Source organism: Ochotona princeps, chromosome 24 (assembly GCF_030435755.1).
Source record: "Ochotona princeps isolate mOchPri1 chromosome 24, mOchPri1.hap1, whole genome shotgun sequence".
Taxonomy (NCBI): Eukaryota; Metazoa; Chordata; class Mammalia; order Lagomorpha; family Ochotonidae; genus Ochotona; species Ochotona princeps.
In genome coordinates this window covers 32076827-32102684 of record NC_080855.1, presented here as the reverse complement: position 1 = coordinate 32102684, position 25858 = coordinate 32076827, and the positions used below count along the sequence as shown (strand labels likewise).

General features: G+C 42.7%; 1 protein-coding gene across 3 annotated transcripts in view; it reads left to right on the top strand.

Annotated features, from left to right (window-relative positions):
* The window catches only part of CALN1 (calneuron 1), a 490570-nt gene that overhangs the window by 290885 nt on the left and 173827 nt on the right, over positions 1 to 25858 (top strand). The gene's annotated exons all lie outside the window — the stretch shown is intronic.

Below are 25858 nucleotides of genomic sequence, written 5' to 3'. Positions count from 1 at the left end.
TACTATATCTATATATCTTCTAGTAAATTGGTTCTATTTTTACTTCAGCTATTTTTATCTAACTTGTTGAAGTATTGCATGTTTTCTTTCCTGGAGCTGGCATCATGGAGTAGTGGGTGAAGCTGCTACCTGCAAATGCCGGCATCCTGTATGGATGCCAGTGAAAATGCTGGGTTCCCCATATCCAATCCGGCTCCCTGCTAAAAGCCTGGAAAAATGGTGGAATTCGACTCATGTCCTTGAACACATGTGCCTACCTGGAGGACCCTAATGAAGCTCCTGACTCTAGTGTTGGAGGACCCTAATGAAGCTCCTGACTCTAGTGTTGGCCTGAGTCAACCACGGCCAGTGCTGCCATTTGGAGAGCGAAGCAGTTGATGGGACATCCCTCTCTCTCTCTCTCTCTCCCCTTTCTCTGTAGTTCTGATTTAAAGAAATTGTGACTCATTTCCTTTCTTTCACAATAATGAAAATGTAAAACAACTTAAAAATTTTATTTGCACGGCAGAGAGGCAGAGAGAGAATTGGACAGAGAATCAGACATGAAGCTTTCATGTGCTGGGTCACTTCCCAAACGCCCGCAACAGGGGGAATTCAACCCCGCACTAAGACTGAAGTTTTTCAGCCATCACTGGGTATCTCCAAGGGTATACATCACTAGAAAGTTGAACTGAAAATTGAGGATCCAGGAATTTAAAGTGTCCCGCTGATATGAGATGTGGATCTCCTATGTGACAACTTAATTGCTGCACTGTGTGCCAGTCCTGGAAATTATTTTTCGTGCCTTAAATTTACCTGAGGGCAACTTAACCTGAGATATAATGGTATTCAACTCATTTTCTTTCAAATGTGTTGCCTTGCCTTTATATTCTCTGTTATCCAGGAGAGAGATTTTGATATCAGCATGATTTAGAGATTGAAGCTTAAATGTTTACTGTCAAGTTACGATAATGTAACTTTCTAATTTCAGCTTTGGGAGAACTAGGTCATGTGATTTTGATCTTACGTCTCATTTTACATTTGCAAATGTCTCAGGCTTGGTTTAAGAGGCATAAGTCTTTGTTTGCAATATAATTTAACATGTAGGAGGAAACACGCAGAAGTTCACAGAAAATGGAGTTAAAACGAATTTCAGTGCCAAAATTTTAGAAATTCATGCATGTGGGGAGGTTTTCACAAAAAAATTCACACTATGGAAAAAAACTGGCTTGGTTTCAAAATGATTTTTTAAAAAAAACAACTTAAATTTCAAGTATTCTTGTAGGCAATTAACTAGTAATTGCAACTGTGCTGTTTACATTATGACTTTGAAAGACAGTGTGGTCCAAAGGGGATAGCAACTATTTCAGGGTTAGGATTAATGGGGGGTCAAATCTGGGTTTTGTTGCAGTTGGTGGCATCATCTTTTATGGGTCATCTAATTTCTAAACTTTTTTTGTGCTTTAGTAAGTGGGAAATTTTGGTCTGTGCCTCTTACTGTTACAAGAAGTCGAGTAACTTAGCAACATGCCAGGCCAGCACAGTAGTTCACCACAGCGCATGGTAACTGTTAGTAAAGTTGCCTGGAGCTGGAAGCGAAGGCTAGCAATGGAAGTCTCTCTTAGTTGGCTGTGTGTGGTGCCTTTGCATAGTCTCAGAGATTGTGCTTTGCTTCCTGATGAAATTCTAAGGTCCAGGTTTTGTCTTTCACATCTACCTTCTTCATGCATGTCATTCCCATGTCTCTCATCTTTATTTAGAGCAAGTTAGAAGTACAGGATATTGCTGTAAGTATCTTTGTTGGCTCATATCATTGCTTTCCATCATAGAATACATTTTCTCCCTATATGAATTTATTTTCCCTACACAAAACTAGTATATTACACACTGTTTTCAAGAGGAATGTACTAAGAAGTATAGAAATAAAACTTATATTGTGCAGATTCCAGCTTTTTAAATGCATAACAACTCCATTTTCTACATGTTTCCAACTCATGTGGCTGGCTACCTGTCCCATTTTTATATATTGCTAAGATGAGGATTGTTTAGGGTGTTCATGGAAAAATGGAATTAACAGGTAAGTTTAGGAGCAGATGCTTTCTTCTAATATTGGAGTACCTGGGTTCAGTTCCCAGCTCTAGATTTAAATTCCAACATCCCACCAATGAAGACCAAGGGAAGCATTACAAATGCCTCAAGATGCTTGGTTCACCCATATACAAGACCTGATTGAAGGCCCAAGTTCCGGCTTGAGCCCAGGTCAACCCTGGCTATTTGAACAGTTGAGATGAATCAACAGACGGAAACAGTTTATCCTCTCCTCTCCTCTCCTCTCCTTTTCTCCCCTCTGAGTTTATTCTGGTACAAAAAAGTTGTGGGGCCTGGCATGCTAGCCTGGTGGCTAAGGTCTTCATCTTGCATGCGCTGCTATTCCATATAAGCACTGCTTCCTATCCTAGCAGCTCCACTTCCCTCCCTGCACGTGCATGGGAGACCCAGAACAAGCTCCAGGCTCCTAGCATTGTATCAACTTAACCCTGGCCATTGTGGCCACTTGGGGAGTGAACCAGCAAATGGAAGATCTTTCTCTTTGTCTCTCCTTCTCTGTCAATATGCTCTTTCCAATACAAAGAAATAAATCTTTAATTTTTTTCCTATTAATCGTTTTCATGAACTTTTTGAAGATCACACAGATATTGGATTTCAAAACAATGTTGTACCACACTAAATTTATTTTTTGCACCATACTAAATATGTCTGTTGATTCTATGTTCCATAAACTTTTGAATGTAACCTTGCATTTGTGGCTACTACTCTACTTCTGTATTTTGGACCTCAGATGAGTATGAATAGACAATATTTTTTTTTCACATAAAAATGGATACTCTCAGGCGGTCCTTGTGTGGCTGTCACCTTGGAATCCACTGTGTTGAACAGCATCCAATCCTCCCTCCCCCAGCCCATCTTCTGCTCCTGCAGCACTGCCCCTCATGGCAGACACCTTGCATGGCCTTGGTGATGCGTCCCCCATCTGCAGTTTCCAAGAGGACACTGCTGATGTCCTCCCTCCCTCCTCAGGGCAGCGTCCCCAGAACCTGGCATAATGGCCAACCCTGAATGAGCTTGGCTGAAGCACGCGTTTGGTGACTTGAATTGGAAATTGGTATTCCCTGCCAATGGAGGCCAAGGAGATTTTGACTTTGCAGATGCATTGTTAGTGTTCCTGCCTTGTCGGCTCTTTCCTTCCAGGTGTCCCTCAGCCTCTTGTCCTTTTGCGTCTTCTTCTGTCTGCCCAGACTCATGTTTGTGGAAGGCTGTTCTCGTCTAGTACATTGAACACAAAAGCAGGTGTTTCTGGAATGTTCTTTTCTCGCTGGTATAATGTGGAAAGTCATCTTTGGGGAGGGCATGTCTAGGACAATGTTTCTCTTTCTGTTTGAATGAAACCTTATTTCTGGCTAATTTTCTCTTGATGACCTAGAGAGCTTGAGCCCAGTCATGGACGACCCTCAACCTGTGTGTGTGTGTGTGTGTGTGTGTGTGTGTGTGTGTGTCATGAACAATTCTGTCTCCCAGCTTGAACTTCAAAATGTTCTGTTGTTGGGCTGCAATGTGGTGCCATTTCTGAAATCTGAGAATTACGATAGTCCTTCTCTCCCTCATCCGTGGTCTCACCCTCTGTGGTTTCTGTACAGTCAAACTGTGATCTGAAAATATTAAATAAGAAAAATTTCTAGAAATAAAGCTCTGTAGGTTTTAAGGTGTGGGTGCATTCTGGACAGCACAGTTAAGGTTTGTGCCATGTTTCTCTGCTCTACTCTGCATTTGCGTTATTTCTTCTTCCAGCGGATCCACCCTGTAAATGCTACCTGCCTGCCAGTCATTCAACAGCTATCTCACTTACTGGCTGGTGCAGTACCTCGATGCTTGTGTTCAAGTCATCCTACTTAGTAACAGCTCCAAAGCACAGGCAAGATCTGTGGTGCTGACAACTTAGATGTGCCCAAGAGAAGCCAGGAACTGCTTGAGGAAACAGGTGAAAGTTCTCAGCTGATGGAAGGAAGAGAAAAAATTCACATACTGAGGTCACGAATCTACCCTAAGAATTAATGAGATTGTGAAAATGGGAAAACAAATCTGTATTTTGTTGCTGCACCTAGAAGTGTAACAGTTAGAACATTAGTAAATGATACTTGCAAGTACTTCATGAAGATGGGAAAGGCATTTAATTATAGAATTGGGTGCCACTCACAAATTTGGGCATCCGCTGGAGGCTCTCGGAAATTTAATCCCCCATAGACAGTTGAAGACTGCTGTGTTCAGTGTAACAATAAACAAAAACAAACAAACATTGGAAAGAAAAGAAATCCTACACAGTTAGATTTGTTCCCCTCTGCTTCAGTCTGCAAGTTCTATAAATGTGATGAAAACTATGGTTAGAGTCATGATAAGTCATAGTGGTAGTATATTTTCAAACATGGCAAATCCATGCTTCACCTGCTATGGGCACTCCTGTGCCTCCCACGCCACATATATGCTGCAATTGTGCTTACACCTGAGACTGAAAGGATCATTAGGAACAGAGAGGGCAGGAGAAGTGGGGAGGGAGACAGGGCCAGGACAGTAAGAAGGAGTTGGCTACCTAAGAGTTTGCAGGCTAGGGTATCTGGACTTGCAGCCAACCATGTTTGATAATCACAGGCCAGCCCTGACTTCCTGGCAAGTGTCTTCTGAAATTATATCCTGCACTGCTCACCATGTTTCTTTTGAATCGATGTATAAGTATTTCATGTGTGACTGAGATACTGTGTGATGTTTCTGTACATATAAACATTAATTAATGTTCAAGTTAGGGTAAAACTATTTATTTCTCATTTACCACATTTTTATATCAAAACATCTTACTGTATATTATTACCTGTAGTCATTCTGTGCAAACAGCACCAGAACTTCTTTCCCTTGTATAACAAAAGCTAGTACCCATTAATCTATCTTTCCCCATACCTTCCTCCCTCGCTCCTCAGCCTCCCCATCAGCACCAACCAACAGGTTCATCACTCTGCCTGCTTCACCAGAACTGTGGCTGTGGCACATTTATCCACATTTATCCAAGTGAACAATGGCTATTCTCACCTTCTAGAACAGAATGACATTTTGTCTTTGGCTAATTTCATAAATTCTTTAATGACCAGTTGAGCTAAGACACATTAGAAATTGTTGTCTTTGCACTTGTACATCTTCAAGTCGAGATTATTCTGCAGCCATTGCATGGATAGTCTCAAAAAGGCGTTCATTTCTGCATATGTTTCAGGTTGACACTTTAAATCAAAAGTTATTCTCTGGAGTTTAGGAAATTCCTTGTAACTGCTGTTGACATAGAGATGCTTGATTGATGTCGTTTGTGAGAGAGAGCGAGACTGTCTCTTCCCTTTCATTTCTCAGAAGCCCGCAGCAGCCAGGACTGTGCCAGTCTGAAGCCAGGAACCCAGAACCGAGTTCAAATCGATTGCCTGGGTTGCAGGAACTTGAGCCATCACTGCTTCCTTCAGGAAGAGGAATGAGAACCAACGGAGCAGAGACTTACACCAAACACTTAGATATGGGATGCAGGCATCCCAGGCAGACAACTTAAGTGCTGCATGAACACCCAACCTTGAGATGCTTGGTTCTGTCTTGCCTTAACAGCTGCTCCTCCATCCGGGTCTTTGAGGAAGAAGGGCAAGTTAAGAACCCTTGGAGTGAGTCACAGGCTGTGTGTGTGTGTGTGTGTGTCCTGGCTGGCTCCTACCCACCATACACACACAACAAAGAAGATGGTTGTGCTTCCTCTGATGAGCTCATTCCTGGATAAAATCCTCACACAGATGAGAAATCCCACCCGGCAATGAGCTTTGACTACATATGTTTTCCAAAGTTTGATTTATTTAATGAATTATTTTTCACTTTTTGTGCTTAGAGGCTTTACTTACTTATTTTGTTTGGAAGACTGAAAGACACAGAACGATGCAGACAGATCTTCCATCTGCTGGTTGTAGTAGTCAGGGGTGGGCCAGTCTGAACTGGGAGCCTGAATTCAGTCTGGGTCTCTCAGCTGGGTGGCAGGAACACAACTACTTGAGCCATCTCTTGTTACCTCTCGAGGTCCGTATTCCTAGGGATCTAGTTCAGACCGTAGGGAGACAAATTTGGGAGGGGGTATTCCAAGCAGTGATTTTTTTTAATTGTATAAATTTTATTTTTGATAATTTTTACATATTTGATTAGGCTGTGAAGGGTCAAGTGCTAGAGGAAAGTGGGTGAGACCATTGTTTTGTCATTCTCCTTTTTCCTTCCTGTATCTCGGGTGAGGGGAGAGATAAGGGCAGAAGCTACACCCAACATCCCAACCATCCCAGGGTCCCCCATGTGGGGCATGCCTCAAGGGTCCTGTATTGCCCCCAGTCTTGCCACTCCAATCACGAGGTAATCTCTCCAGATTCCACCCACTGACATAGTCCACGTTAGGGTCTCCGTTTACCCAGGTATTCACTGACAACTCTTTGCTGGGGTAGTTGAACACTTTGTTCTGACCTCTGTCCTCTGTTATGGTACCAGGTATCTCTACAGGCTCCAGTGTACTTCCATATCCTCAGTGTGCAACTGGATATGCTGTCCACTGCTCCATCTAAGCTACTGAGGAGGGCCACCTCTGACACATGCATGGTCAGACCATGAAACCTGCAATTTTCTCCATGGTTCCAAGCAGTGATTTGATTACAACCTCAAACACACACCTCTAAATTCAATTTTTACTGATAAATAATAGTAATATATATTTGTAATGTATGAGTGTGATGATTCAATCCATACATAAAGTATAATGATCAATTCAGGTTAATCAGCATTGCCATGTTTTAAGCATCTATGATTTCTTTGTGTTCAGAAGCTTCCATCCTCACCGGTAGGGTTCTTTATAAACTATGAGAACACTTCAAAAAGTTTGCACAAGTGGAGTGAAGAGATCACTTACTTTAGTGTAGCAATCTGAAACCTGTCTTCCAAGAGTTCATAAAAAGTATTAGGAAAAACCTGCATGGATTTCCACCCCCCCAAAAAAAGAACTGCACTGAAATAAACTTACATTAATTTCATTTCTCATGAACTTTTTGAACTCTCCTCCTGTGCGATCAGGTGTCGTAAATAAGCCTTCCTGCTGCACTTTACCTGCCTAGACCCTACTTCTTCCACTCATCTCTTTGGTGCTAAGCATCCTAGCTTCCTCTAAGCCTCTGGTGACCTCTCCTTGATCCACTGCATTGATAAGCTCAACTGCTTTGGCTTCCCTGGATGAATGAGGACACCACTGCTTTGTCTTTTCATATCTTCTCAGAGCGAGTTCTATCTGATGAGCTCCTGCTCTTGCTGTTCTTTGGAGGATAGACAGGGCAGCAGGGTCACAAGAAAGTGACCTCTGCCTTCACCAGCTGTCACCTCTGACACCCACCCCAGCTTCTTTGACTTTCATTGCAATAGAAATTGCCAAAAGGCCAGCATGCAAACCCGACACGGTCTGTTGCAGTTTATGATCCATTGGCAGGCAAGAGGGCATGGCAGGAAAAGAATCCCTTGATTGGGTCACTGAGGGGATCGAAGCTGAAAAGTGTAAGGTGTGGGAGGCATAGCCATGTCCCCCTTGGCACATAATTCCATTTGAAGTTGGCTGTGGTTCTGTACTGGCTCCATCTTTCTTGTACATAACACGCTCCTAATGGTAGTGTTGTTCAATATTGCCACCCTAGGAAGGCCACACTGATTGCACTAGGCTAATCTGTGGATGCATTCAATCAGTAGACAGTCTGTGGTGGTTAGGGTGTGGACGCTGCATACTTCCTATTGAGCTGATGCTGCATGGAGCCACCTGCGGTTGTCACACTGGGAGGGGTTCAGTTTTGAGACTACGGCTTCTTTCTTGTGTCACTTCAATTACCACTTTTGACTTTTCTCTTGCTCTGGTCAGTTGTTAGATAGCATTCTGTCAACGAATTGGAATGAAAATGTCTTCTGTGTTTCTATGACCCTGTGTTATGTAATGCATGCAGGAACCGCAAGCCGGCTGGTTGGCTCCTGTGGGACGAAGGCGTCCCTGAAGACTGGGTTGCTGGAGGCAGACACATTTCTCCGGGTTGTCTGACTTTACCCTTTTGCTTTGACTAGCAGAGTGAACACAGGAGAGTTGAGGAAATAAGAGAGTCCACTTCTAGTACAATTCCCTGAACAGAAACAGAGGACAACAGCACTGTGCTAGTTCTTTCAGAATTACGGCAAAGCATTGATGCACAGAGCTAACTGTCTCAGATCTAGGGAGAATCCCGCTGTTTCACCTGCAGCTGCACGTCCACATCAGAGAATCCATACAACTATTCCTGTCCCTGATAAAAAAATAAAGAGTATGTTGATTTTGATAGCTTTCTATGGCGTGAGCTGTATGAGTCAGGACCTTGGAATGATTATATGGGTATCTGCTGTCTTAAGAGAAGTCCACTGTCAGGGTTAGGCCTTAATTAGAAACTGAGAAATTGGTTGTTGGGGAACACCCCCACCATTCCAGAAGTGCTACGAGTGGTTCATTTCGATTGCCTGCAGAATAGTTCATGCAAATCATCCATATTACTACTTGGAGGTTTGTACTTCAGTACAAGCCGGAAACCACCAACATGACCACTCCTCCAGGAGAAGCCCTAGGTACACCTCTTTTTTAAAAAAGATTTATTTTTATTTATTTATTTATTTATTTAGAAAGGCAGATTTACTGAGAGAAGGAGATACAGAGAGAAAGATCATCCATCTGCTGGTTACTCCCTAAGTAGCCACTGCAGCCTCAGGAGCTGATCTGATCTGCAACCAGAAGCCAGAAGCCTCTTCCGGGTCTCCCATATGGGTGCAGGGTCCCAAGGCTTTGGGCCATCCTCTACTGCTTTCCCACGCCAAAAACAGGGAGCTTGATGGGAAGTGAAGCTGCTGGACATGAACCAACACCACATGGGATCCCAGACACTTGAAGGTGAAGAATTGGCCAGTTGGAGCATCATACCAGGCCAGACAGTTCTTCTCTAACGAGCTGTTCCTTGGGGCTAGCCACATGCTTGCTGTGCCCTCACCTGGCCTCTGTGTGTGCATACCCTGCTATCACTTCCTCTTACAATAAGGATACCGGTCCAATTGGATTAGGATTCTATACTAATGTATTTCTTTAAAATTGGTCACTTCCTTAGAGGTCCTATACGCAAACACAGATATATTCCTTTCATAATGTAAATACCTGGTAGTACCACATTGCTGGGACATTTCATTGTTGTGCAAACATCACAGAATGTACTTTACACAAATCTAGCCAGCATAGATCAAAAACTCAACGTGGCCCCTTTATGCAATCAAAAGGCAGGGTACACACAAGATGTATAAGGCTCCTGCCAGCCAAACATGCATGGCATGTTGTTTAAAAAGAATCAGGTCTTTTTTTATCAGCAAGATGAATACAGTCAGATAATGATAAGGGAAGGATGTTATGGAACAATGGATCAGGCCACAACATGGACCAAATTTCATACAGTTTGAGACTCAGCTCTGTGTGTGTGTGTGTGTGTGTGTGTGTGCATGTATAAGTGAGTGTGTCACTCCAGTGAGTTAATAAATCTGTTTAAAATGATTGAAAAAGCATAAATATTAATAGTAAGTTGTTGATGATCATCATGGAGCATCCTGTATGTACTTATATGTGCTTAACTTTAATATGAAGCCAACAGAGTATAAGCGGATGACCATGAGCACATGAGTAATGCATTGTGCTACTGTTTGATGGCTGCCAGGCGACTGAGCAAGGGAACATTGTAATACATGTGGCCTGTCATTGATCAAAAGAGTGGAGTCATGTTGGGAATTAGGGCTTCTTTCCACCTGTGAGTTTTGAAGGGTCATAGTTCAGCATCTGATATTCTATAAGAGGTTGGAGCCTTACGCAAAAAGCCCTCTTTGGGAAGTTACTGGTGTGGTTTTATCTATCGCCCAGCATCTCGGGATGAGGACTGGGTGTTTCTCATGCAGTCCAGAGCCACATAGAGAGTGTAATTGATCCATCTGCCTAGGGTCTAAAGGCTTGGCAAGGGTGAAGCAACTGCTTCAGGCAGCTGAGACGAGAGTAATGGGTTTTCCCCGGGGAGAGCTGGCTTCTCTCTTGGCGGGTAGGGCATCAGACAGGGCAGATAGGAGTTATCTTTAGGCCCACAGAGCGGCTAATGGTGCCCCAGTGGAGGAGAGACTATCAGAAGCCTATGGGTTTGGGAATGACTAAAAATAATCAAAAAGAGAGAGGCCTGAAGCATCCAGTCCATGATCCTTCTTCCTACTCCAACCTTGATGTGGTGCAAAATCACAGCTGGCAAATGGGGAAAGAGGTGGGACTAACGAAATAAGAAAATAAGGAAAAAAACCCCAAACCATCACCTTGCCTTTGATCCCTCTTTCCTTGACTTGGTTTGCTGGATTAGGTTAGGCCCAGCTGAGAAGAGGGAAGACATTTTCAACTCTGGGGAAACATATAATTATGTGATTCTTGGCCTGGCCAGACTGAGTTGGGTGACTGTGACCAGATAACGTCACTGTGGATAGAGACTTTAAGACAGGGGAGCTTGGACTGAGCATTTCAGAAATGTGTTATCTCTGCTCGCTCCCTGGAGTCTCACCCATCCAAGAAACCCAGCACAGAGGTACTCCTTTCGTCTTCCCTCACTCCCTCTTTCCATCTTCTGCTTTTGATGAGTTCTTTCAAATAGATAGACACAAGCTAGCCCATTCATTTTTAAAATGTATTTATGCTTCAAACAGATAATGCAAAATGTGGTATAAAAATGAAAATGCAGAAAGGGGATCCTAGGGATACTGAGAAACAGATAGAAGGAGAGAAAGCCAGTATCTGTCTTCTGCTCTGGACCACAGTTAGATGGGCAGAGTAAAGGCTTTTGATGCAAAGGCTTTTGAACTCTCGGGTTCATTGAAGGCTTGAGGCTTCCAGAGAAAGTCTTACATGGGAAAATGGGAACAATTTCTGTGCTTTCCAGCTTTCAGTACCGTAGCAACTACCCAGCCCTCATCCAAAACCCTATACATGCCTTCCTGAGGCAGCGTATACTTGGCTCGTGCAGACTGGGCAAAAATCACCCTGCCATACAAACATCAATAGTTCTATGTCCTGATCGTTTGTTTATTGGTGCTTCTGATCCTGAAGGTACAAAGAAATCCATGTTACAAGCCTCCACCTAACAGACTGAAGTGACTTCTGGGGGATTTAAGGCTCTAGTGATTTTTTTTATTCTCTTTGATGGGATCCAGAATCAAATATGAGAATACTCAAAAGCCACCGCATCTACAGGGAAGACAAGAACAGGAATAACATGTAGCTAAAGCAAGACTAGGACCAAAAACAAGAACAATACCAACAACAACAAAAACCCACCTGAGAAGGCCTGAAGTTCACATCACATGTAGACCATCCAAAAAACAAGAAAAAATAACGAAGGAAAAAGAGTTTAAATCAATAAACCAAAGCAAGTAAAAATAAAAAGACAGTAGACAAAGCCATTAATAGAAACCAGCAAACTCCAGGGGAGGGCAAGAGGCTACTTTCTACAATTACCACATCATTAGATTTTTTAAAAAATTATTTTATTTTATTTTTATTGGAAAATCAGACTTACGGAAAGGGGAGACAGAAAGAGCTTCCATTTGCTGGTTCACTTCCCAAGTGGTCGTAATAGCCTGAGCTGAGCCAATCTGAAGCCAGACCTGCCCAGCTCCACCCTTTGCGACCGTTTGAAGAGTGAACTAGTAGATAGAAAATCTTTCCCTCCCTCCCTCCCTCCTGACACCCGTCTCCCTCTGTACCTCTCTCTGTAACTCTGCCCTTCACAGAATAAGAAATACATCTTTTAAAAAATCTATTTATATGTGAAAGGCAGATTTTACAGAAAGAGAGCTAGAAGGTCTTTTATCTGCTCTTTCACTCCCGAGATAGCCACAAAGGGTAGATCTGACCTAATCCTAAACCAGGAGCCAGGGGCTTCTTCTGGGTCTCCCTCACCGAGATAGCCACAAAGGGTAGATCTGACCTAATCCTAAACCAGGAGCCAGGGGCTTCTTCTGGGTCTCCCTCATGGCTGCAGGGTCCCAAGGACTTGAACCATCCTCTGCTGCTTTCCCAGGCCATAAGCAGAGAGCTGGATCAGAACTGGAGTAACTGGTACATGAACTGGGGCCCTTATGGGATTCCCACCCCACTACATGCAAAATTAGCTTTTTGATCCACAGCACCAGCCCCAATAAATAAATCTTGAAAAGACTAAACTTAGAAGATCAGAGAGAGGAGATCAAGGAGAGGGGATAAAATGTGCAGATATAATGACTGGAAGCTTCCCAAGTTTGGTTGCAGGCATTGCTATAAACAACCAACAGGCTAAATGAACTCTATGAACACAAAGTCACTGTCAACAAGACATAGGATAGTCAAACCTTGCTAAGATGAAGGTAGGGAATCTTGAGATAAGCAGGAACCTTGTCAGTTATAAGTAATCAGCAGGAAGTTATCAGCAGCTTATGTGTTCTAGAAACTTTGAGGCAGAAGGCAGTGAGCTAACTTACCCAATGTCATTTAAAAAAAGAGACAATCTGGAAACCAATAACTCAATATCCAGCAATACTTTCCATCAAGAATGAGAGAGAAATGAAGATATTCCTAACTTAAAATATAATAATAATAAGCCACAGGAGCTCGTCACTCTTGGATTTACTCTGTAAGAGGAGGAATCTTCAGGTTCCAAAGAAAGCACACTGGACCACAGCTGGAATCTGCATGAGGCGATACATGTCTCAATGACCATACTAGCAAATGTAAAAAAAAAAAAAAAAAACTACCATTCTTATAACCATGTGCTTTCTACATAATTGAAGAAGCTAAAAAAACATATATTGGGCCCGGCACAATAGCCTACTGTCTAAATCTTTGCTTTGTACGTGCCTACGTCCCATACAGATTCTGGCTCATTGCCTAGCTGCTCCACTTCCCATCCAGCTCCCTGCCTGTGGCCTGGGAAAGCAGTCGAGGACGGCCCAAAGCCTTGGGACCCTGCACCTGCGTGGGAGACCAGGAAGAAGCTCCTGGCTCCTGCCTCCTAGCTTTGGATCAGCTCAGCTTTGGCCATTACAGCTACTTGGGGAATGAACCAGCAAATGAAAGATTTTTTTCTCTGAACAATTTGTGAATCTTTCAAATAAAATACACACACACAACGCATACACACACACATTCTCTACCCTTGTCTATATCTACAAGATCATGATACACTTAAATAGCTGAATGATGGACTTGTAACTATTGACGAAGGACTACACTATTGTAATATTATAGGGGAAAATAGTTGGGGAGAGGGTATTTGGGGAAAGTGGGAAGGTATATTTGTCTATGGAACTGATTTGTGAAAAATTATGTATACATATATATAGTATTCAGTACAAATACTGGGAGCATTATCTTTTTCCATAACTCGACATTTTGTTTTGTACATAACCTGATAACACATTGAAATGGATTATTATTTTACGTTTTGAGACATACGGTTTAGAACGATGTTTTTTTGCGATAGCATCAAGAATAAGGAACAGGGATGGAGCTGTTAAGGAGCATAGTTTTCGCATGTTATTGAAGTTAAATTAGTAGAAAGTCAAATTTGAATGTTATAGCTGTAGGATTTTAAATGTAATCCCCATGGTAACCAAAAGAAAATAGTTACAGACTATAGCTAAAAGAAAATGAGAAAAGAGCTTAAATATTTCACTATAAAAGGTGATGGGAATGCAAAAATGGGGTACCAAAATCAAGCTTTAAGGCATAAAGAAATCAAATAGCAAATGGGCAAAAGTAAGTCCCTTCCTGCAAGTAACTTTTTAAATGTAAATGTATTCAACTCTTCATTCAGAAGATAGATGGCACAATGGTTTTAAAATATTTCCAGATTAATCCTGTTTGTGTAAAACTCATTTTAGGTTCAAAGACAAATAGATTGAAAGTGAATGGATGAAAGGGCTATTTCGTATAAACAGCAACCAAAAGACAGCAAAGTTGGTGATAATAATACGTATTCTTAAACAACCAATGGATAAAAAAAGAACAACGTATGAGAGAAATTAAAAAATATGTAGACACAAATGAAAATAGACACAACAAATTAAAACTTGAAGGACACAAAGGCAGTGGTGGGGGGAGGTGAGGGTAGGTTTCTAGCTAAAAAGGTCTAGTTTTTAGTAAAAACAGGAAACATTTCAAATCAAAAACCTCCATTTGCAACTTAACAAATTAGAGAGTTAACAGGCTAAACTCCAAAGTAATCATAAGGACGGAAAAAAGAAAGGCTAGATAAAATATCAACAAAATAGAAAACAGTCAATGAAACCAAAAGTTGATTCCTTGTAAAGATCAACAAATCACAAAGTTTGAGCTGCCCATTACTGTCCATTCAACAGAAGTAAAAAGTCATGCAAAATATTGATCTGAACAGTTTTATATTTGCAAATTGAATGACAAATTAAATTGATAGATACTTAGAAACAAAATATAACAGGACCCAGTTACAAAACTGGAGAAAAAAATGAGTGGTTAAGGTCAATCAGTAACCAAAACTATTCAAGGAAAAGTCTTGGACCAGATGGCCTCATTGTTAAGAACTATAAAAATAGTAAAAAGCTAACCCTAACCTTTTTCAAACTTTCCCAGACAGTAGAGAGAATATTTCCTAAATCATTCTTTGAGGCCAGTATTGCTCTGACCTAAAACCAAACAAAAGAGCTACAAGAAAAGAGAATAACAGTATACCTGATGAATATTGATGTATCAGTGGTCACCAAAATACTAGCAAACAGAATTCAGCAGTATATTAAACTTATATAGCATGACCAAATGGGGTTTATTCCTGGAATGCAAGATTGGTTCAAAGGGCAAAAATCAATCCATTCAATACATAAAAGTATCAGAATTTAGGGGAAAAAACACAGTCAACTCAATTGGCACAAAGAACATTTGATATAATCCAGTGCCTTTTTGTGATTAAAAAACTCTCAACAGACTAGGAATAGAAAGAAACTACCTCAGTGTAAAAGAGGCACATTGCAACAACCCACAGTGCACATCATATTCCGTAGTTAAAGAATGAGAGCTTCTCTACTAAAATTATAAAGACCAGGATTTGGCTTTCACGCCCTTCTTCCCCCATAGTATGGGAAGTTCTAGCCACAGCAATTGGGCAAGAAAAATAAATGGAAGGTGTCTACGCTGAAAAAGAAGTGACATTCTTTGTTCTTGCAGATTATATTATTTTCTGTGAAAGAAACTTCAAAGATGTCATGAAGCTACTGCAACTAACAAAGTAACAAACAAAACAGAAGACATTGAATTCCATTTTGTACACTAACAGTGACAAATCAGAGAAGCAAATAAAGAAATTTCAATTTACAATAGCGCCAAAGTACAATGAAATACACTGAAATCAACCAAGGAAATGAATGACCTACACAATGAAAATAACCAAACATTGCCAAGAGAAAATAAAGAAGACATAAAGAAATGCCATCACTGGGCTCGGTGCAGTAGCCTAATGACTAAAGTCCGTGCCTTGCGCTCACTGGATCCCATCTGGGCACTGGTTCTAATCCTGGCATCCCTAGTCCTCATCCAGCTCCCTGCTTGTGGCTTGGGAAGGCAGTCAAGGACAGCCCAAAGCCTTGGGACACTACAACGCGTGGGAGATCCTGAGGAGGCTCTGGGCTCCCAGCTTCGGATCAGCTCAGCTCCATCCACTGTGGCTACTTGGGAGTTGCTGGTGCTTGGAAAGGGAATCACTGGACGGAAGATCTTCCTCACTGTCTTTCCTCTGCTTTGTATATCTGACTTTGTAATAAAAATAAAATAAATCTTAAAAAAAAAAAAAGAAATGGCATCACTGCTTATGTTGATGGATTTGGAGAATTCATATTTTTATGACACCACACTATACAGAGCAACATGTAGATTTGATGTGATCACTATCGAAATGGCAATAATTTTTATAAAAATGGGAAAACTCATGTTTAAATTTATACAAAAAACAAAATGATTCCAAATAGTCATATAGCCTCTTAAAAGAATAGCACGTGAAGACTCACTGTTATTGATCTTGAAACTTACAGCATAGATGCATTGCTTAAAACAGTATGACATTGGCATAAAGAATGTGAATTAAACTGTCATAAATAAGGTTTCATATACATAGCCTGACGTTGTTTATGAGGGGTGTCGAGGTATTTCAGTAGGGCAGCGATGGTATTTTCAGCAAATGGTGTCTGGAAAATTAGATAACTAGTTGTTAAAGAATGAAGCTGCACCCTCACGTAGCACCAAATCTAAAAACTAACTCAAAGCAAAGACCTAAAATAAAAATTATAGTTAATAAATTCAGAGAATAAAATGTAGGGCTTAAGCTTCATAATGTTGAATCTGGCAAGGCTTTTTGTATATGACACTAAAAGCATAAGCAAAAGAAGGAAATCAGGATTCATGAAAACTCAAGAATTAGTGCTCTGAAAATTACCTCCAACAAAATAAAACACTGTGAAAAGGGGAGAAAACATTTGTGAATGGATTTCTACCCAGAGTATTTCTTCTCACTAGGATGAATGACTAGGATATTTTACACACACACACACACACACACACACACACACACGAACCATACAAGGGAGTCTAGCAGAGCGAGAAATAAAGATAATACGCACCATGCATCTCTGCTTCCTAATAAAAGTAAGACTACCAATGAAACTTTCAAATATACCTCTAAAATATGGCACATATCATATCTTGATACACTTAAATGTCAGAAAGCCAAGCTTCTAACTTATACTAAGGGAGTGTACTATTGTGATAACACTGGGAAGCGTGGTGGGAGGGGAAATTGAGAAGGAAGGAAGAAGAAGAGGAGAAACGAATCCCCACAGCTACAAAAATGTATTGTGGAACATAACAAAAAAGAAAACCAAAAAAAACATTAACTGATAAATGTTAGGATGAATGGAGTGTCATTGGAACTGTGGCACACTAGGGGTGAGATAGTGTGAGATTAAATGCTGTCATCTTGGAAGGAAACACCACCGTGTGTTCTAGCAGTTTCACTTCCAAATATAAACCCAACAAATGGAAAGCAGGAGCTTGAAGAGAAATGAGTGCGCCCAGGTTCTGCGAAGCATCATTCACAATAGCTAAAACGTGGACTCAACCTAAGTGTTCACAGATGAGTGGAGGAAGTCAAGTATGGTGTATGCCAGGGATGCAATGGTACACCATCCTTTAAAGGGCAGGAAATTTCTATTGTATCCTCTTTTTATTTTACTTCTCATTTTATTTTAAAAATGACTCATACTGTACATACAAGTGGTACAATGTGTTGTCCTGGGCTACATACAAGTAATAAAAAGCTACTAGAAGGAAGTGAGTGATACATCCATTATCTCACATACTTAATTCACCAATGCATTCCTGGTGACAACAGCTCCTCATAGACAGCATAGCATTGTTACCCCTAGTGCTCTTGTTGTACATGACCTAGGCTTCCTCAGACATGATGCTTAGTGACAGAGACAAGTCACAAAGAGACAAGTGCCGCAGATGTCCATTGATGAGACCCTGAGAGTAGAAGGCAGCTCAGACTCCAAAACCTGCTTAGCAGCAAACCATTGTTGGCGGAAGGTACACTTCCACATATTTTAGTGACAGCAAATAGGAAAATGACTGCCCTTGACATCTATTTTTTTTTAATTATAGCGTGCTAAAATATAGTTCTGGCTCTCCTGTTTTAAGCTATCTGGGGGATCTTAGAGATCTTTACCTAGAAGACGCTGAGATCCACATCTATTAGCTGTTTGACCCTCCTGGCCACCATGCTTCCCCATAGAGCACACACACAGGATCTTCTAGTTGAGTCCCTGACTTGACTTCTCCATCCTTCCTGCTTTAGGTGCTTTCAGTTTCCCCACTCAACATCGGAGAATCTGTCTTGCCTCTCCCTCTTTCTGCCCTACAGTCTGTTGTCAAGTCTTGTCAACTCTGTTACAAATTTCCTTCCCCTTGTCTACCCTTGACTTCTATTCCTGTTGACTTATCTAATAGTACTCCTTCAGGACAGCTGTGTCCACTCCAATCAGCCTGCACCTGCTTACCAGACCAGCCTTTGGTGAGCACAGTGCCAGCGCTCTCACATGTATGCCTGGCCACTCTCCACTGACTACATCAAGGATAGGTCCCAACTCCCTGAGTCTATCTCTCCCTGCTCCACTCTACAGAGATCCTTGGCTTGATTGTTGCTCTGAAAGCCTCCTCCCCTTGTCCTGGCATCCTCACCAGCGCTCAGCATGCCCATCTCTGTTTGCCTGTTGTTAGAATACTTCCCCTTTTTACAAACTTCACTTTCAGTTCACTGGGGCTGACCTCTCTGGAACGTGTGCTTCTGCCTTTGTCCTGCTGGAACACCATGCCTTCAGCCCAATGGCAGCAGCACACACGGGACTCTGTCCTGGGTAAGGGCTTGCAAACTCCTAGAGCTTCCGCTGTGCCTTCCTCATCTCCACTTGCGCAGCAGACATCACCCGCTCACCTGACACAGTGCTTCCAGGATTTAGGTAACTGATTTCGATGGAATCTCAGAAAACTGTTTTCTTCTTCCTCCTCAGATATCTCCTTCTTATACCCTTCAAAGCTCTTCCCTGTTCTTTTTTTTAATGTTCTCTCCCTTCCTTTCATTTACGCAGCGATATTTGTTATTATTTTATCACTTCCTGAAGATTTCAGCTGGTTGGACCTAATGAATGTCATACAGTGCTGGCCCTCCTGCAGCTTCCTGCCCTAGTTCAAGTTCATTACTCTGACTCACGTAACAGCGGGAAGCAACGAGACATGGTCCTTGGCAGGTTAGCTTCCTGCACTTCTTGCTAAGTGGATAATGATATTGGGAAGCTGGAGAGGAAAGAAAGGGGCCTGGTTGGAATGGATTCTCTTCTTTCCTGCAGTTACTTGCTTCTTTAGTGTTCCTGAAACAGTTATTCAATGAATTCTTTGCATTTCAAATGCTTTCTTGTTTTCTGAAAGGCAGCTGATTGGGGAACGTGATCACCTTTGCATCTGTAATCCCAGTTGACTGTGTCCCTCCTGGGCCTGGACCAATCTCAGCCATTAGACCATGTTTTTTCTATGGTGAAATACATTTCAGATGCAGTAGAGGGTTGTGTGTGAATGGCCTGGGTGCCCTGGGAATGGAACATCTGTGGAGAAATTCAAGTGCTGACAGCAGGCAATGTGGCGATGCGTGGAGCATCTGGCTTTCAGGCAATTGGCATTTGTGTTAAAGCTTCCGGAAGCTGACTCTCCCAGGCTCCCACAGACCCCCTCCCTAAATACTCCAAAAGGTAAAAACAATATCACGCTTGAAGCTGGAGAAGAGACATGAGGAGACAAAGTTCATGGACAATTACAGTTGAAGCTCAGCTTAGGGCCTGGCACAATGGCTCAAATTGGCTAATCCTCCCCCTTTAAGAGCCAGGATCCAATATGGACACTGGTTCCTATCCTGGGTGCTCCACTTCCCATCCAGCTCCCTGATTGTGGCCTGGGAAAACAGCAGAGGAGCCCCAAAGCCTTGAGACCCTGCACCCACGTGGGAAATCCAGAAAAAGCTCCTGGCTCCTGGCTTCGGATCAACTCAGTTCCAGCTGTTTTGGCCACTTGTGGAGTGAACCAAGAGATGGAAGATCTTTCTGTTTCTTCTGTCTGTAAATCTGCTTTTCCAATAAAAATAAATAAATCTTAAAAAAAAAAAAAAAGGTCAGCTTAGGGGTAGTTGTTTGATCTAAGATGTAAGTTGCTGATGGGACTCATGCATCCCATGTGGGAGCACGTAGGTTCCAGTCCCAGCTCCGTGACGAATGCCTGTTTCCTGCTAATGTACACTGTAGGGTACCGCGCATGATGGCGCAAGTCGTCCAATCCCTGGACCCATTTGAGAAAGTGAGACTGAGTTTCCTGCTTCTGACTTGGCATGGCCCAGCCCTGCCTGTTGTGAACATTTGGGAAGTGAAGTAGAGAAGAGGTGTGACTCTCAAACATAATTTTTTAAAAATATGATAATAATAAAGACAAGTTTACTTGGGTGTGAAAATTTGAAAATCATGCGTAGTTTTTCATAATACATGTGATACATCATATATTATTTAACTGATAGAATTACACAGAGAAAGTGTTAGAGACATGTGAAAGAGAGGGAAAGAAAGAAAGGAAGGAAGAAAGGAAGGGAGGGAGGAAGGAAAGAAGGAAGAAAAGAAAGAAGAAAGAAAGAAAGAAAGAAAGAAAGAAAGAAAGAAAGAAAGAAAGAAAGAAAGAAAGAAAAGAAAGAAAGAGAAAGAAAAATGAAAGGAAGAAGGAAGGAAGAGAAAAAGGAAAGAAGGAAGAAAAGAACTTTTCCAGGTTCACTCCTTACCTGGGTACAACTGCCAGTGCTGAGTTTGGCCAAAGCCACATGCCAGGAACTGCAGCCCGGTCTCCCCCATGGGTGCAGGACCTCAGCTTTTGGCCCATCTGCTGCTGCTTCCCTGGGTGCATTAGCAAGGGCTGGATCAGAAGTAAAGCACAAAGAACTCCAACTGGAGCTTTGAGTCAAGATGCCACAGTCTCAGACAGCACCTTAACTTGTTGTACCCCTTTCCGGCAAACTTTTCAAAGACTCTGCATATGCCTGTATCACACTTTTCTGAACCAATATGAATTTACCTTTTTCATCTCATTGCCCGTGAATCTTTTGAAGCTCCCTGCTATGCTGGGACCAAACGCTGGAGTCTGTGATGGGGAGAGGAGTTGCACTGTAGGGCTGTTACCAGGGCCTCTGACCCTGATCTCTATCTAGTTCCCACCAGAAGACATGTGGAAAGAGAAACTCCATTCAGTGTTTTGAGGCCAGAATAAGCAAGGCGATACAAAGTCCTGGGCCAAGTGCATAGTGCACAGCAAGCCTTCACTCAAGAGCGCCTACATTTCTTACTAATTCATGATTAAGAAAGATCTCCAGCAGGTGACCTGAGACCACAGAGAGTGCTCCCGGCTGCGTCTGTAAAGGCATCAAGAGCATAGACAGGTTTCTTTGAGGGAGGAATCTCAGCTTCACTCCCTGTGAGAGCTTCTGCAAGCTGTGCCCTCTCTCTGTGCCTCAGCTGTAAGGTGGGATACTTAAATGAATCCGTGTAAGGAAACATCCTTAAACCATGTACTCCCCAGTGAGCACTCAATGTCAGGATGTCAGGTATCATTCTTATCATCAAAATTAGCCAAATTTGCCTCAATATGGGGATGGATGTTTAGGTTAAGAGACTTCATCCGAGAACTATACCTATGAGAATCTATTTGTGTCAGTTTCCCTGGGGTGGACAGGGTGCCGAGTTGAGGGGGATGTGGGGAGTTAGACATCTGGGAACAGCAATGATGAGGATAATTGTTGGAGTGTTCCCAGCCCAGATTGTCCATTAAACTGGCATGAGTTTCAGAGGCCTTCCCCTGGACTGAATCCCAATAGGATGTCCAGACTGCCAGTGGGGCTGGCCTCCATCTGGACATTAGGAGGAGGAATGGTCTCTCTCTGAATGTCGGCAGAAGGTGAGCTGTGTACCCTTGCATCCGGGAGCCACAGCTGAGCCCTGTCCTGAAAGAGATGGGAGTGCCCTCCCTAATTATGTTTCTTTCTGTGAGCCTGGGTGAATCTGTCTGGGCTTTGTGAGAGTCAGAAGGAGGGTATGGTAGACAAAAAGGATGGATTTCTGTATTCTCTCACTTCCATCACTCAATATGTATGGTCACTCAAGCATGGATTTTTCTCCTTCCTGAGCCATGCCCTGGTGTCTACAGGCACTGAATACCCTATAGTGAACTTCAGTTCTGCTCTTGTCTGCCTGGTCCTGCAGGTGAAGGGCTCAGTCCCACAAGAGCCTCCCCACTCAGAAGGCCACCTTGTCACCCATACTTCTGGCTGTGATTCAGAAGGTTCCAAGACCCCTTCTCCTCAGGGACAGCCACACACCTCAGGAGAGCACTTTTCTTGATTTGATTCACTCATAATCAAAGGATGCGACCCAGGTACAGCCTGGGAGCAGAGACATGTCGAAGATGGCATGGAGGAATAAGGTGGGCTGCAGGGTGCACGGAGCATCCACCACTGCTCTAGACACCCCAGTCTCAGCATCCCAGTGTGTTCACCAGCAGGGAAGCTCCCTGAACCCCATAGTCCATGGATTTCGGTGGAGGCTTCATCATGCAGGCTTTATCTGTAGATTCTCTTCCTTTCCCCAGAGAAAAGAGGAGGGACTGCAAGTTGCAAGCTTCAGAGTATATGGTTTGGCCTTGGTCCTCTTGGTGACCAGCCCCTCATAGGAGGAGCCCCCCAAGAATTGCCTTGTTAGGACGGAAGACACTGCTATTGCTCAGGAGAGTCCAAGGTTTAGGAATTCTGTGGTAGAAACTGAGATCAAAGTACACATGTTAGAAACCAAGACACCCCTATTGCTCTTATTACTTAGGAAAATTCAATGATTTGTGAACCATATGACAGGAATTGGAGGTGAAGACCCACTATCTATTTCTTACTAAAAATCACAATATCAGGGTTGAGAAATTATCTTTTGACTCGTGGAAGATCTGAGATCCCGAATGTCCTGTCTTAAACAGTCAGAAGCAAATCCTCACATGAAGGAGGCCACTTCCACTGAGTCGCATCTTCCGCCTCCTGTTCCCCCCACCCGAGGACCTCCATCCAGGGAAATCAATGGTTTTTGAATAACCAAGTGAGTTTCTGCCTTCACCAAGGCTGTGCTGAGTGCCAGCAGCTTCATTTCCACTACTCAGCTTTCCATTTATGGTTCTCATCCAAACACACTGTCTGCCTGGTCCTAGGAACTTGCATCAGACTTCCATACGGACCTCTGAAATACTGTAATTCTGTGCCCCATGCTCCTCTGACCCTGGGTGGGGTTTTGAAAAAGTGGGTGGTCTTTATATAAATATATCTGTTATCTGGAAGAGGGCTTTGTTTATAAACAGCCTCACTTTCCTGCTACTGAGAAACATGGATTTGGCCGCGTTCTGTGGACCATCCATCACCAAGATGCCCATTGTGAGAGAACTGTACCCACGACACCTTAATCAGGGGCTTCAGTGACCCAATCTGATGAACGTATCTTGGTTAGGAACTCATGAGGACTTTATAAACAGCACAAATACACTGTAAATCTGTTTATGCTCTGTGGTGCTGAAAATATACCAGGATTGCATGGCGGGGGGTGGGGGTCTTTCTGTGTCTCTGCCAACCTTGAATAGCATTCTGTTTAGAAGTATTTCCAGGGGTGACCACGGTGGCACAACAGGACACTTGCATCACATATCTGAGCCCTAGTTTCCATGCTGGCTATTTGGTTTCCAGTGCAGCTTCCAGCTGATGTGGCTGGGAAGATGTGCGTGATGTCCCATGAACTTGGTTCCCTGTCATCCACGTGGAAGACCTGAATGGACCTCTGGACCTTGGATTTAGCCAGACCCAACCCTAGTCTCTAGTTATTGTAGGCACTTGGGAAGTGAACTGTTGAATAGAAGCTTGATATTCCACCCCCTCCCCGCCTCTCTCTCTCCCTTTTATTCTTACCTCTGTATTCTATCATTCAAATAAGAAAATAAATACTTTTTAAAAAATCTGACTCAGCTTTTACAAAAAGGAAATGTTTGCTAATCTGAAAGGCAAACTTCTAGTTCAGTTGTTGCTTGAGTTAACATTCTTAGAACTACTAAATCCTTTTATTTTGTGCAGGCAACAGAAATCAATTTCTTCTCAGTATTTCACTATCTCACTACATGGTGTGTTAACTCTCCCCTTGTTCACTGACATCCCATACCTCCTCAGTCCCTGAAGAAGTTTTATCTATTCTTGGATCTATTCCTGGATGTCTGCTGTGAGTAACTGACTTGTTAATGATACCTGTTTTTTTTTTTTTTTTTGCCATTAGATTTTGAACATGTGTTTTATTTGTTCGAAAGGCAGAGTAGTAGAGAGAGGAGATACAAAGTGAGAAAGATTTTCCAACCATTGGTTCACTCCCCATAGGCCTGCAATAGCTGGACCTGAGCAAGGCAAAAGCCAAGTGCTAGGAACTCTATCAAATTCTTCTACATCAGTGACAGGGGCCCAAGTACTTTAGCTATTATCTACTGTCTCCTGGATGTATTTGCTGGAAGCTAAATCAGAAGCAGAGGTGAGGATGAATTCCAAGCAGACTGATTTGGGATATGGACATCCTGAGTTAGTGGCTTACTCTACTGTATCACATTGTGCACCCACAACCTGTGTTCTTTGAAGACAGATGCACTCTGAATTGATTTGTGTCAGACACCTTACCTGTAAGCACTTTGGCTGTCCACTGGCTGGGACCAACAAAAGGATTTGCTGAGCTCTTGAAGGAATTGTCCTTTTGAGCAAATTTAAGGATACAGATGACTCGTGGGGACTCAAACAATGCATTCAAGGTTCACATGTGTCTGTGAAGTCAGCTCAGGTTCACCTTTGATTCATATCAGCTCTAGCATAAAAGATCAGCAGATACGGAGTTGAACAAGCAAGAAACATCAGTTGCTTAGTCGACAAGTACACACTGAGTGCTGTCACTGGTGTGGAATGTACAAAGATGTTTCAGATCAGATCCCTGACCTGGCAGAACTCACAGTCCAGCTGGGAGACAGGCATGCAAATCTAAGACTGGGATACAAGGTGACAGTTCTGTAATGCATCTGCATAAATTAGTAGGAGAGACAAGAGCCAATTTGACCGATTTCTGCCTGGAGAGTGGAGGGTATGACATTTCAGCTAGCTTTTACAGAAGGAGATGCTGTCCACCAGGTAGCATGTTGTGGGAGGGATCTGCATTAGTTGGGCCTCTCATGGTAACTTCAATCCCTAAAGGAACTCCTTGGGAAGCAAAAGGCCTGTTTTGACTCACATTTGGAGATTCACGGTTCAGAATCTGGTGGCCCCATTAGTTCAGCAGAGGTGGGGCTTGTACAAAGGAACTGTCACATGGGAATCCACAAGGCTGGGCTGAAGTCAGCTTCAGTAATCTACCCTCTGGCAAGAACTGCCTTCTGAAGGCAAGCCTCCAGTCACTTCATGTCTCCGACATCACCAGTAGATCAAGTGCCCACTGTTAATTGATCAACCATCAAGACAAGACTCGAGAGTGATTCAAGGGAACCAAGTCCTGTTCAATCCACAGCAGCATCCTAGGTGGAAATTGAGGAGAACAGAAGTTCACAAGCAGGAAGCAGTGCAGGCACATGATGTTTTTATGCAGAGGTTGGATTTCCTATACCAACAAAGTCAGGATACACTTAAATAGCAAAAGGATGGACTTGTGATTGTTCTGGAAGGACGATGCTATTTTAATAACCTGGGGGAACTCATTAGAGGGAATGGAATTGGGGAGTGGGGATAGAGGAAATCCCTGAGCCTATGGAACAGTATCGCTAATAACAATAATGAGAATTTTAAAAAGAGAGTTTGTGGGGGGTTGCAAAGAATGTGCAAAAGACATGGGAGAGCTGAACTCTGCACTGAAATGGTATCTGTGTTTTCAATCAAAAATCCCATCCAAGTTTCTAAAGTGTCATCAGATTTGCCTTGGGGGCGGGGACACAAACTCATACCTGAATGGATGGTAGTGTGGAGGCACACGTGTGAGGACAGGAAGCCATTCTAGT